This window comes from Alosa alosa, chromosome 15, assembly GCF_017589495.1.
Source record: "Alosa alosa isolate M-15738 ecotype Scorff River chromosome 15, AALO_Geno_1.1, whole genome shotgun sequence".
Taxonomy (NCBI): Eukaryota; Metazoa; Chordata; class Actinopteri; order Clupeiformes; family Clupeidae; genus Alosa; species Alosa alosa.
The window spans coordinates 24,689,821-24,701,569 of record NC_063203.1 but is presented as its reverse complement, the minus strand read 5'-3'; the positions used below and the strand labels follow the sequence as shown (position 1 = coordinate 24,701,569).

Genomic DNA, 11,749 nt, shown 5'->3' with positions numbered 1-11,749 from the left:
GAACTTCCAGTATGTGAGAAACTTGGCTTGCCTTAATATCTCCAACCTCAAGTATGCAGCTAATAAGGAAATATAATTGTTATTTAATTAAACAAGGTGAACTTCTCCCCACTGTGCAATGCAGAAAAGGATGCTACAAGGAAGGGAATTCAAACACACTCAACACCTTACCATCTATTGTGCAGTATTTATATAAACCAGCAGAGGGTGCTCTATCTCAACGTTTTACCTAACACTATTTACCAAAACCCTGTCTGAGACTATGATTGGCTAGAGGACTTAACTGGATGACTGACTGATTGGCCTAAAGCACCACTGACCTACTGTATAATGCTGCTGACCTGTAATGATACCTTGACCCAGCTGAACCTTGGCCACTAGAATACATATACAGGGCCTTAGTATCACAGTCAAGGCATCACAAATCTGTTATTTTTCTCGTCCTGTCACTCTTTGTTGGGCCTCTGATTTGACATTGTTTTTTATTTATTTATTTATTTATTTATTTATTTACTTACTTAGTGATTTCGAATAAATTGAGAGATTTATTTCTTGTTATCCATTTTACTATACTCAGTACCTTGCTATGAGTGTGAAATACCAACAGTTATGCACATTGGAATCAGGAAAACACACAACACTGAAATGTTGAAAACAGGCAAATAAGAACAATGTTTTGATGATGTTTGTGGGGTGTGTTAAAGAGACTGTTCTGCAGCGTGTGGGTGTGTGTGAGATACGCATGTGGGAACGGGTGAGTCTGGAAACGTCAGCATACCAAAGGGCCTCAAAAAATGAAGACCGACCTGTTTGTGGAAAGCCACCCGTCAGGAATGATGACCTGTTCTGAGCACGGGGCAAAGATGGCGGACAGTGAGATTGCAGGAGAGTGAACTACAGAAACAAGAAGATTTCCGAGAAATAACATTTGTTATCGAGGAAAAAAACATTTTCCCACAATCTCAGGTGTCGGAAACTCTGTGTCAAGGACCATACATAACTACAAGCCAGCTATGGGTAAGAGTCTGAAAGACCTTGACTCATTGGGAAACAAAACATATTCATCGTAGTACTTCTCTAATGACCACTTGGGAATATGGCAATGGATTGAGTGTACATTTCAATGTAATTCAACACAGACTTCGACTATACAACATATCAGTGTTATGGCTGAGTTTAAGTGGATTATTATTTTACTGTATATATATAATTATGAGAGAGAGAAAGAGAGAGAGAGAGAGAGTATTTACATAATGCAACAGTTAAACTACTAGTGGATAATATGTTTACATTTTATAAAATGTATACATTTGGTAACACATACATACACTCATAACAAGCAATTTATTTCAGTCTGTTTTCTTGATGGCTTTGGTAACGGCTCAAACAAGGTCTGATGTTATTACTCTGTTGACATTGGGGCTGCAGGGGTGGATGTTCTATTGAGTATCAGAAAGTTCATTTCTAGGAAGCAGCTGAATGATGCATACAAGTACACTAACCCACACTCAGTACACTTTGAAGCCAATCGTATCATGGTTTTACTCAGGTGTGATCATATGATGTGAAACTTCAACAGGAGCGTAGATTTGAAGAGATTTTGAAGATTTGTTTTTTTCATATGATTCATTTGGAGAGTTTGGTGACTCAGAAAAGAAAACAGAGGGCAGATGTCTATTTCAAATTCCTGATTGGTTATGAGTGATTAAAAACCAAAACTGCGAAATTATCGTACAGAATTTGATGTTAAGTGTTATTAAGTAACACTTCTGTGTCAGACAGAACAGTCACTGGTAAGGAGCTGTCAAGAGTTATCTGAGGGCCGAGGCTTCAGAAAAGCCAAGCCAATGGCTATACCTGAGGCTCTCACAGCCTAAGTGGGGTCTATTGGGGCAGCCGTGGCCTACTGGTTAGCGCTTCGGACTTGTAACTGGAGGGTTGCCGGTTCGAACCCTGACTAGTAGGAATGGTTGAAGTGCCCTGAGCACGGCTCCTCACTGCGCCGCTGTAGCAGGCAGCTCACTGTGTCGGGATTAGTGTGTGCTTGCACATGTACCATGTCTAGGGGGGAAGTGCTCAAGCTCTGAGAAGTATTTACAACGGCAAGGTAAAATATTTATTATACAGACTGTAGGGGGGGGCATTCAAAAAGATACCCAAAATGGCACTGGATACCCTTTTTTTGCCTTTATTTGGACAGGACAGTGGAGAGTGAGACAGGAAGCAAGTGGGACAGAGAGATGGGGTGGGATCGGGAAATGACCACAGGTCGGATTCGAATCTGGGTGGCACTCGGACCCGTACATGGTACGGGCGCTGTAGCTTGCTGCGCCACAACGCCCCCCTGGCACTGGATACCTTTAAGGATCCTGGGTACAACATGCGATGTGTTTGCTGCTGCCATTGCACTGTGGACGGTTGTTGTACCCTGCGTCATGTTGTGTGATGTAAAACAAGCTTGGTTGGTGATAGGCCATAGTAGGAAATCCCCTACCTCTCCTGTTTACATCTGAAATGATGTTCTCTGTATACCCAAATGCAAGATTCAATTTAGGAGCACATCACACAGGAACAGTCTATTTTGATAATGAGTAAACACAACCAGGGGCCTGCATTTACACCCAGTAATATGTATAAATCATCTTGGGGGCGCCGTGGCACAACTGGCTACAGCACCAGAACCATAGTCCACAAGTCCTACCCGGGTAATTTCCTGATCTCATCCTATCTCTCTCTCCCATTCACTTCCTGCCAGTCTCTTCAGTCCTAATAAAGGCAAAAAGCCCAAAATACTTAAAAAAAAACTTTCTTAATGCTCCTCCAGTTGAATGAGAGGTTTCTCTCTGTTCCCCTTGACAGACAAGACGTCGGTGTCGATCGGGATCACTGTGGGCTTCGCCGTGCTGGGCGGTCTGCTCCTGGCCTGTCTCATCAAGCACCTGTGGGGCAAGATAAAGTGCCCCAAGTGCAAACGCAAGAGTGAGTGACACCTGCCCATACGCATCCAGATTAGATTAGATGACATTATTTTAGAGATTCAACTTTATTGTCATTTAGCAGAGTACAGGTAAAGAGCCAATGAAATGCAGTTGACATCAAACCAAGTGCAAAGAAGCATTAAATGCCAAAGTGCAGGTTGAGTACGGTATTCTGTGCAGTTATGTAGATAATAGAGATTAATTATGTAAAGTGTATAGTTGGATAAATACAGGTTTTCCAGAGGAGTCTACAAAGACAGATAAGGAATATATCGGAATGCCACATATTCCCAACTGTCCCGTATGTCCAACCTCTTACGTGTATGTGTCACTTAATATTAATTTCTATACAAACCGGCGGATTCCTAAAGAAACGCAAATACCCACACCATAAGTGTATCTAAATTAGCTATGTACCAAAAATTACATTTTACTGTGACTCGAAGAGCTGTAAACAGTATTAGGCAGCGTGTACAAATCCGCTTGGAGCTCCAGTAGAATTTTGAATTGCGACGAGAATTCTTGGGCTAAACGTTGATGTAAGAACCAAACTAGATTTTGTTAAAATCTACACACCTATGGCTACTGAAAAATGTAAAGTTCATTTATCAAATGTTATTTTGAAGTATTAAAAAACATTGTTGTTTTAGATTTTTCGAACGAAATGGTTGGTAATTAGTACAAGAATACGAAATAGCCATTCTATTTAACTAATATATTTAGTACAAGAATATAAATAGCCATTCTCTATAACTAATATATTTAATATACATGTACAGTATATTGCATGCAGGTTTATGGACAGGTTATGGAATATAAAAAAATAAGTATAAATGTAATGTGTAGTATTGGGTGTTAGCAGTGCAAGGGTATTGATGAAACAGTGCAGGAGTAAATGTAAAAAGGTAAACTGTGCAATGCAGTCAATGTAAACAGGTAAACAGTGCAGAAGTAAAAAGTAAACAGGTAAACAAAGTTAGATGAGACACAAAAATAAATAAATAGATACATGTGAACTGTTTTAACTTTCAGTGAATGTGTTGAATGTAATGTTCTGCTCTATCTTTTCTCTCTCTCTCTCTCTTTATCTCTCTGTGCTGGGTCTACAGAGCCGTCAATGAAGGATAAAGTGCTAGAGTAAGTATCCCTCGTCAGGTCTTGTGATACCAGCCAGGTGCTGTCCTTGTTTGTTTCTGTGTTGTTGTTGTTGTTTTTTCCTGTTGTCCTTGATATTATCAGATGTTCTCTCTCGACACGCCCACACGTTTGTTTCTGTGAGTGTCTGGTTGTGTGTAAGTGTCCCCGATGGCCATGTGTGTGTGTGTGTGTGTGTGTGTGTGTGTCTATGAATATGAGTCCATGAATGAAATGTTTGTGACCCACTGGCTGTGACACACAAGCACACAAATGAACACACACAGACAGACAAACAGACAGACACACACACACACACACACACACACACACACACACACCAAGAGTGATGCACATACAAATGCCTTATACTCTTCCTTTTGTTGCAGGAAAGTTGGTGTTCAGTCCAAGTCCAAGTCCAAGACATTCTCCATCAGCAACATAGTGGAGAAGAAATAAGAGCTAGCTGCAGAATGTATAGCGTGGCCACAGAATCACCTTTTCTACTCATTTCCTGTACCTGTGCTTTAGTTCTGACTCACTTCCTCCTGACGCTCTAAAAGCTACCTCTCTCTGACTTTAGCTCCCATTGGCACGTGTGTGTCCTCAGTCAACTTCTGTCATGATGGCCTTTACATGTTCCTCTTTCTGCATAGACATAACTTGTGGATATCTGTATATATGTAATAGTTACGACAGGTGGATTCTCTAGTGTAACATAAGAGTAGAATAACTCTAACAGGGTTCGGATTTTATTTTAGCTCAATAGAAGTCGGTGGTCACTTACACAGCATGAACTCCATGTTTTGGACATGTATTTGACCTTTGCAGGACTCACTCATATCTGTTCTTTCTCACGCTAGTGAAAAAAAAAAAAAATTCCATTGACTGTCATGCAAAAAAAAAAAAAAAAAAAAAAAAAACACTCCTGTTTTGGTCGGTGTTCTCACACATAGCCAGCCTTGAGAGTTGGCACCTTTGGTGTTAACATATTACAATTCTTAGTGAAAGCCAGTTTTCTTGTCATTTGTGGGCAGGGGTGAAACTATCGACATGAGTGTGAAGGCACCAACTGCCTTTGGGGTAACTCTCACACGGCCATGTTTGTTTTGTCACTATCTATCTCTTTTTCTATCTCTCTTTCCATCTATCTATCTACATATCTATCTATCTATCTATCTATCTATCTATCTATCTATCTATCAATTTATCTCTATCTATCTATCTATCTAATTCTCTCTCTCTGGGGGTTGTGCCCCTCCTCCTCTCATCTTCCTTTCACACTCCTCCTCCTTACTCTAACTGTTGTCTGTCGCACTGAAACCACAGCACATGTCTCCAAAATGTCAGCCTTCCCACCAGGTTTCAATATGCATACCTCACTACTAGCGTCAAAAAGACGTTCAGTAGTGGCACAACGCCCTGTCAGCCCACAGGACATAAACAGTAAGCAGAGTAAAAGTAGTTTGAAACAGCTGTCTGCTGTGTTCGTTTGGTTCATGTCTAATGTCAGAAAGTTACACTGGAAAACAGGTCTAAACATATCCCCTTATCGAGTGATAACATTGACTCTGACTGCGATTCAGCAATTGTCAGCTTGGTAAAACTCTTAACCTGCTTTTTAAATTCTGTTTTAATCAGTGGTCCAAACATATACCAATGTTTAAGATATAGCCAATACACCTATATTATATATATGCTTATTTATCGTTATTTTTTACTGTGTATGTGTCATAATCAACATTGTCACTCGATAAGCGGATGTGATTAGACCTGGTTTCAAGAGTAGCCTTCTGGTGTTCGACATACAGGTAAACCGCTTTACGAAAGAAAGGATCATGTCTAACAGTATCAAAACTGAAAATATGGTGGTAGCGTAGTGGCTAAGGAGCTGGACAGTGGCCTTTATAGTTCTGGGTTCAATTCCCTGCTTCCACCATTGAGCCCATGAGCAAGTTGCACCAGGGGCAATGGAGTATTAGAATTGACATAATAGTCACGGATGAAAAGTGTCTTGCTAATTGAATACATGTCAATTAAGGGACACAGGTGCTATTTGGTTGCTATCAGGCTCATCATTCTCCATATTGTGATGCTTAATTGTTTACATACCCATGTGCGTGAGCAGTTAAACGCTATGCTCCTGGTGTACTGTAGGTTTGGATAGATGCCTGACCTTTACCGAATGATAAACACCTTTGAGAAAAAGATCAAAGTACACAACTCTTGTTGCTACTAATTAGGCTGAACAAACATTAAGGCCTGGGTGTGGATGAGCATTGGAAGTTTCAGGTAGTGGCAGTCAGTTGGCCCAAGTTTGACTCGTGAACTCGCTGTTTTGATTTGCTTTGGATTAACTGCTTTGCTTTATTTTACTTTGTTATACTTTCAGGAACTTAGAAAGAATCCCGCACACTGACCATTCCGCAAGCAATTATTTATTCATATAGACCTTCATCAGGTAATTTAGTTGCTTGCAGAATGGTCAATGTGCGGGATTCTTTCTAAGTTCCTGATCTGCAACATTTGGTCATATCCAACTCACCTGCCCGACAAAAGAGGTGTGCAAAAAGCCTTACTATGTTAATTTGTTTTACTTTCAAATCTTTTTTTTTTTCAAATATTTTCATATTCTCTATGCAATGAGCCTTTTTGGTTCCCTTCCTGTGACATCTCCTCAATCTACAGTACCAGTGTATCCCTAGCCCTACAAAGTTGTGACATGCTCCCTTTAAAGATCATTAAACTAAGCAAGTTGTTTTGTGTTTCCCTGTGACAGGAGTGGATGAGAGAGAGGGGGGGGTGTGAAAAAGAGAGAGAGATATAGAGAGAGAGAGAGAGAATCGTTCTAATATGGGTGAGGCTATTCTAAAAGTGAACACATGGACTGTAGATATGTAAAGAGGAGTGTGATCATGAAATGATGAAATGGTAAAATGTGAAATGATGCTACAACATTTGAGGTGGTTAGAGAAAAGAGAGAGAGAGAGAGATTCACAGATTCTATGTTCACATGTTATACCTATATGCTGTATGTCTATTTTCTTTCTTTTGTTATTCTACTGTGTTATCTGTAACACTGGCTTTGGCAACACTGTATCCAAACAGTAATGCTAATAAAGCTCCTTTTAATTGAATTGAGATTCACTGCTATGACATTTGAGGTGGTTAGAGAGAAAAGGAAGGACAGAGAGAGAGAGAATGAGAGAGAGATTAGAGAACAGCAGCGGCCCCCCACTCTCTGGTTTCAGGCAGAGTGTAAGTGTGTGTCAGAGTTGCTGTGCTGATGTCAGTAAGACCACCACTCTCAGGTGGGTGGTTTGCAAAGCAGGCCTGGTGGTGCAAACACTATTAGGACGGTGTGTCTCCAAATGCAATAGTGCCGTGTCAAAGCTGAAAATGGAAAACAGGTCATGTGGAAGAGTGTGGAGTATCAGTGTTTGTGTGTCTATATTTGTGTGTGTGTGTGTGAGAGAGAGAGAGAGAGTGTGTGTGTGTGTGTGTGTGTGTGTGTGTGTGTGTGTGTGCGCATGTGCGTGTGCATCAAGACATGCAGGTTTGTGGTTTGAGCTTTTACAGAGAACTGACTCGCCCCAACAAGAAAAAGAAAAAAACTCCTTTCCGCCTAATTACCAGTGAAACCAAGGCCACCACAGCTGGTTCTAACTTTATCATTTTAAATATATAACAAACTTTCACATATGAAGTATGAACCATAATGAACTCCCGAATAGCTGGAAACCCTGATGGTCAAGCATCAGCCAGTTTGTACCCAAATGTCCCTGTGAAGTGTCGCCAAGTTAAAACCATGCCAATTCATGGTGAAATATGGGTGCGTGCCTCAGATAAGACAGCATAGACGTTCTGTGTACTTGATTAACTGGGTGCAAAGGCTACACCACGTGCAGAGAATGATCTACAGTCTGAATGCATAGAGGTCACCTGAGGTTGCAACCATAAGAATACATGCACATACATAAACATACACATACTATGAATTAGATAGAATATATAGCATAAAGAAGGTGCATGGTGCAGTGCTTATAGAGAACTCAAATTCCATGCAGAATTTGCCACTGCCCCGAGTAAGGGACTTATGCTTCACAAGGACTGTCTCTTTAAGTCACTTTGGATAAAAGTTTCACTATTTCTGTCATGGTTGCTGTGTAAAAATTGTTGACATTTTTAGGGTGAAACGGCTGCACTGACACATTATATATATATATATATATCGTTTGCCCCTGCAAACAATTTATAAATAAAATATAAAGTCTGGTGGTTCCCAAACATAATCCTGGTTCTGCTTTTCTCACCCAGAACGTCTCCAAACCTCACACTGCAGAAAGTCCACACTCTGAAAAACAGGAAATATAAAATAGCACAAAAACCACCTTCTTGACAGTTACCACCTAAGGAAGGGAGACACACAGAGAGAAGCACTGAGGCATACAAGTACCACATGACCAGGTGGCTTGAAAGACTTCAGAAGAACAATAGTGGGTTTGCTTGATCAAGCCCACTAATAAGAAAAGGTAGAATCACTAATGGTCCCTCATAGCTTCGCTGCTTGGCCCCCAATAAGAAAAGGTAGAATCACTAAACTAGCTTTGCTTCCGAGGAACTGCAAGAGTGGGCTTGATCAGGTGCAGTTTACCAAATGGATCACAACAGTACCTCATTTTTGAAAATCGGCCACGCGGAACAAAAGTTATCTGCATTAAATGCTACTTAGTGCTGGACACTAACTCTTACTGCTTTCTTATTGATGATGAGCCATCAAGTCAGAGAAACATAATGTAATGTATGAGTCACTGAGAGTCACAAAAGAAGTTTCAAAAATTGATAAAATCAGTGAGCACATCACACAGTGTAGGTGCTGGACCCGAGCCGGTGCAATATGAAAAAAGTATAGAAGCCTGCACACTGTAGCACCCTTCCCATGCCATTTTAACGGGTATCCGAAAAACAGTGATGTTTCAAGCTTGATGCTCTTCTTCTTGTAAACAATAGAAAAACGCAAAGGAACCTGATTCACTCATTAGAAATAGAAGACCTTACCAGCTGGGCAGTCATAGCAACAACCCCACACTCATGCAGCCTCCTAGCCACTCCACTCCACCCACACGTTAGTCATTGGTGGAGGGACAGTCATTCCTGTTCCCCTCCACTCACAGGGTACTTGCTATGTTAGTTATGGTAGTTGCAATGCTGGTTGCCAGGGTAATAATGTTGGTTGCAAGGATGTGACAGTTGTTCTTGTTGCTCCCTGTCCACTCCACTCACAGCACCACTCGCAGGCACACTCTTTACGGTGAACCAGACTCAGTGATAATGATCCTCCACATAGTGGGGCAGCCGTGGTACTGGTTAGGGCTTCAGGCTTGTAACCGCAGGGTAGCCGGTTCGATCCCTGACCAGAAGGAAAAATGTGGGTGGGGGAAGTGGTTGAGCACTGCTCTCCCATGCCCACATCCACGGCTGAAATACCCTTGAGCAAGGCACCTAACCCTCACTGCTCCCCGCCACTGTAGCAGGCAGCTCACTGCTCTGGGTTAGTGTGTGCTTCACCTCACTGTGTGCTGTGTGTGTTTCACTAATTCACGGATTGGGATAAATGCAGACACCAAATTTCCCTCACAGGATCAAAAGAGTATATACTTATACTTATTTTATACATGATAAGTGCTTATAAAGAAGTCTGCCTAGTTATTGTATGCATGTGGCCTCAGGTTATTCACTCTGACACAGTATTCAGTTATGTTTCATAACAGCAACTAGTACACTTGACACTTGTAATCTGTGTTTTGAGCCTCACCAAAGTTATGCATGATAAATCCTCTCTATTCTTTTTTCACACCCCATTTGGCTTATCAATGGGAGGTTAGTTGCTTAAGGACCCCAGGGCTGCATCCCAAAGCTCTATTTGCATACGGCCTCTCTCCTCGGTCCTCCAGCTTGTGCCCCGGAAATTGTTCAAAGCTGTACTTCATCGAGGATTTCTCATTTATCTAATTGCAACCAGAGGAGGTGAGAAAGAGGAGAGAGGTGAAAGGGCCGAGGAAGCAGAGGTGCATTCTATGCGGAAGCGTTTTCAGTCGGAATTGTGCGATCATTGGTCCAAGCTGTCAAGGTGAAAAGTTCCCTTCCACGTCTGTCAATAAGTTCGTAGGGATTTATTAGTGACAGTAGTCCAAGAAAAGATCTTTAAATGCTGGAATTATCATGAACTACCATGCAAAGTTGAAAAAGTTCATGCCTGTTTTGTTCACGCATTGTATAATAAGTCATCAAACATTATCTCATTATCAGGGTCAATAAGTGAGAAGAGTCCATGTTCATATATTAGGGTTTTGATGTAAGTTAATATTCTCCGCAATTTGTGTGTCTGTTTATTCTAGCCTAAGTGGTGATGTGCCGCATCATCAGTGATTGACGTCTCTTAAAAGTGATGCGTGAGTGAACAGAACATCTCATTTCTCATATCGGGCTCTCCTTCATTTATCTATCCTCCTATCGTTCCTTCTTTGTTTCCTTCACAAAAATAATTAGAATCGTGTCTGCAGGAAGGAAGGGAGGATGGAAAAAAGACAAATGATCTGCAGCCCATGTGTAGCATTGGGGCCTGCTGTAATAGCTTTTTAGCACAGGCATAAAATAGGCCCTAAATAGGTATGACACTAAATACTCTGTGCCATTGCAGGAAAAGCAAGGCAAGTTTATTTATGTAGCGCATTTCATACACGGGGATGATTCTGTAACCAGCGCTTTGTTGACTGCGTGGTTCAGCATGCGCCCCGCCTGGAGTATCTCGGAATGGGAGTTGAGTGTGCTAGCAAAAAACCCAGTCTGCTAGCTCTCTCACTACCACATCTCTGAAGGTGTCGGGAGGGAGGTTTACACAACGTGCATACTCCACAGCTACATACCAGCTGGCTACTGTTGCACTTTATATAAACAGAATTCAGAATCCAGGATTTATGTTTTATTTTAAGCTCTCTATGCAACCTCTTTCTACGATAGAGTATTGGGGCCACACATGAAAAAAAAAATTGCCATGATGAGATTAAAGTAGCCAAGTTGACTTTAAAAACTCAAAATTTTAAAAGTTCAAAAGTTGAAATATCATGTCGACTTTATTCTCAATGTGTCGATATTAATCTTGACATTTCGAGAATAAAGTTGACATGATATTTCAACTTTTGAACTTTACTACTTTAATCTCCTCTCATCATGGCAATTTTTTTTTTATCGACTTTATATCGACTTTAATCTCGAAAATTTCACCTTGACATGTAGCCTAGAAATCTAGACGCGCCCCTAGCGGCAGCAAATTACATCTGCAAATTACATTTGCTGCCAGGGCTAGTCTAGCAACTCTCCATTGGCTTGTGAGCTCCAGAAATCGAAACTTAATCAGGCCAATGAAATCGTGTTTAGAGTTGTTAGGTGGGCTTAACATAATGATTGATGGCAGAGTTGCAACGGTTTGGCTTGAATTCCCTGCTACTTAAAAACAAATAAGACGGATGTTGCTGCTGGCGAACAGTGTGACACGAGTTAAGCTTTTATTAAGTTGGCAAACGTTTAAACTAACCAACTAGCTCCGCTGGTGGGAAACGCACGGGACTCATACCGCT

At 41.2% G+C, this 11,749-nt stretch overlaps 1 long non-coding RNA gene across 1 annotated transcript; it reads left to right on the top strand.

Moving 5' to 3' along the window:
- Nucleotides 1–864: 864 nt before the first annotated feature.
- Nucleotides 865–5,282, top strand: LOC125308754. The gene is made up of 4 exons (XR_007195961.1): nucleotides 865–1,017; nucleotides 2,860–2,979; nucleotides 4,088–4,115; nucleotides 4,502–5,282. It is a non-coding gene; the product is annotated as an uncharacterized LOC125308754 (long non-coding RNA).
- The last annotated feature ends 6,467 nt before the right edge of the window (nucleotides 5,283–11,749 follow it).